This window comes from Arvicanthis niloticus, chromosome 21 (genome assembly GCF_011762505.2).
Source record: "Arvicanthis niloticus isolate mArvNil1 chromosome 21, mArvNil1.pat.X, whole genome shotgun sequence".
Taxonomy (NCBI): Eukaryota; Metazoa; Chordata; class Mammalia; order Rodentia; family Muridae; genus Arvicanthis; species Arvicanthis niloticus.
In genome coordinates this window covers 15864342-15867362 of record NC_047678.1, presented here as the reverse complement: position 1 = coordinate 15867362, position 3021 = coordinate 15864342, and positions in this window count along the sequence as shown.

Here is a 3021-nt window from a genome sequence, read left to right as displayed (position 1 = left end):
TGCTGCCTTTCTTCTTTTTTTGAGACTTTAATCTCATATATCTTTTTTCCTATGGAGTTTTTCTGTATCTTTTGCAGTTTTTTTTTCCCTAGAGCAGCTTTTACTTTCTATCCACATTGCTAGGCCCCCTCCCAGCTGAATCTACTTACTGAATTAATCTTAATACCCACTCATTTGGTTTATTTGTTTATTTTTAGTAGTGTTGATCAAACTGGTGGCTTTGTGCATATTAGGTAAGCTGATATCAACTCAGAATTTCTATCTACGTCTTATAGATTTAATTCCCTGGTGCAATTTTCAGTTTTATAGATTTTCATTCACTTTAGGTGTTCAAAAGTATTTAAATAACTCACTGGGTCTCTAGAGGGTCTGTTTCTAATTTTATTTCTATTTATTCTTTATGCAGTGCCGAGCCTTTTGCGTGTCAGGCAAGGACTTTTATCTCTTATTACATCTCCACCTCTGGGCTTGCTCCTGTTGGTGTTAAACATCTCACAGTCATGACTCTTGATATATAAAATTTTACTGGTAGCCAATAGTGTTTATAAAAGCTACAGGTTCTGAGTAGTACTTTCTCCAGGGGGAACTTGGAAAATCTTCTGCTGTGTAACGCAGTCTGCTGACATGCAAGAGGCCCTGCCCAGCTTATTTCTCACCGAGAAGCCTCTGTCTGCCTGAATATAGGTGCTTCTGATGAGTCCATAAATGTATCACAGGAACAGCATTGTTTAGACCCTTGGCTCTTCTACCTTGGTGCCCCCTCTCTTTGGGTACTCTGGTCTTTTTCATCTGAGAAGTCCTGCTGGGCCTGAACTCCAGTTTTGTCTTTCTAGACTCAAAGGTTGTTAAAAAAATCCATAAATCATCTATCTATCTATCTATCTATCTATCTATCTATCTATCTATCTATCTATCTATCTTATCTATCTTCTATGTTCTTTCTCTTCATCATTTTGCATCTTAGGAACTGATTATTGATCAGCCTCTCAGCCTTCCCACACATGGTGTGTACAGAAGAGAAAAGGGGGAGTGTTGGTCCCATCTCCGTGAGTGAGTTGTCTTTACCAGGGGCTCCTGATCCTGCAAATCTTAGCTTCCTTGAGATTTTCCAGTGTCTTCAGATTTTTACGTTTTACAGATCTTTTCACACCTCTACAGTATGTTCAGTGGGCTGATTGTTCTATCATAAAAGGGCTCACCATAGCTGGAAGTGGGGGTGGATATCTTGTCAGAGCACTTTCTCCTGTGACACACTTCCCAGGCATGTTTTTTTTTTTTTCTCCAATTCCTTAATTTCTTGGCTGCAGTAACGGTGACTGAATGGTGATCTGTTTCCGTTAAAATATGAAATGCTAATTTATTCTTTAACTCTATGGCAATCTTATAATTATTTTTTGTTTGTTTTTGAATGCTTGCTATGGGGCCCTGTGCTGAATTAGTAGTCATGAGGAAGAGAGTCTCAGGCTCTTTGGTGCCGTGGCCAGGAAGGAGGAAGAAAACAATCATACCCAGAACCTCACTGGATGCCAGTCGGGAGACCAGCTACTTAATGCCCTCTCTAAGTGGAAATCATTGGAAATTTCAAGACAGGAACAATTTAGCAGTGAAGAGATTTAGGTCCCATCAAAGGAAGGAGAAAGGCAAGGGACCCAAGAGTGTTGCTAAAGTGGATTAGTATTGTGGGATTCTAAATTAAAAGTCCCAACATAAGCTTTTTTTTCCTTTTAAGAGAACATTACTTTATACACTTCAAAACATTTCTAATCTTGGCTAAGCAATTATCTCTGGCTTGTAAGTGGGTGCTGCATATGTGCTACTTTTGACTCATTTAGGAATCAGGGTATTACAGTTCTTGAAGAATTTAAGGTATTTGGAGTAAATGTGACTTCCTTTAGCAGGGCTACTCACCTGTGGTAGAGCTGAGATTGGGTGTATATGCAAATATGCCATTTTTCTTTAAAGGTAACCTTGAGAAATGATTTATATGTCTTTGAAACTAAGTTTCTTCTATCTGCCAATATCTCAGCCAATCAGTCTAACAAACAAAGTTAAAGAGACTGCAAACAAGATGCTTGAAGCATCATGGACAAGGTCAGGGAATGAGCACCTCTTAGGACTGTGGGATGAGGAGCAGTGCACAGAACAGTGGGAGGACTCAGCCAGCAGTTGTGAAGAATTCCACCGATCCAGGGACTGAGCGGCCAGGAAGGGTGCTGGTTTTCTTCCCCTCCTGCATCTCCTTCCTTCCTTCCTTCAGGACCAAAGCCAACCTCAGTGGGCTGCCATTGGGGCCAAGGCTGAACTTTTTTGGGAGCCTGTCTCAGCCCTGCAAGGAGAACGGCAAAGAATGGACTTCTGGACAGGGAGCAAAGTATTGGTGATACACAGAGGCCCAGGTTTGACTAACAAGTGACCAGGGTGGGAAGAGAGTCTACTGACTTTTTCCAGAGTCCAAGCATTGTAAAGATAATTGACAGAGTGGCTTTCTCACACTGAAGATTGACAACCCAGAAGGGTTCTAATCATTCCTCAAATCTTTAAGACAAAAGATACTTAGAGGAAACTTGGAGATGCTGTATGCTCTGGTAGGATGCCAGGGGAGAATGGGCTGTTGGTTCTATGTGTGTTTTAAGCAAAGCATGCCAAAGGAAGAGATAGACTAGGAGAGGGAATGGGGACAAAGATTCCAGTGACAGAGAGCTCAGAGAAAGGACTTTTGGAGTGACATGGATTCATAATTAGTGTTATTCAAAAGACCCCTTTAAATCTGTTCACCAGAAAACTTCTCCCAACTATGTTGCTATGACTATAGTGTTATGATACAGAAGTAGCTATTTCTTTTCCAATTTAGCAATTTAAATAGCAAACTCTGGGAACTTCACTGCCCATCACATACAAATGGGCCCATATATACTGGTTTGCATATCGGGCTGCATGAAATATCAGTGTGCCCAGACCCCGAGACTTTGTGTAATCGGGCTAAGTTGCATTTAGTCTCTATCTGTGATTTTTAAATAAAAC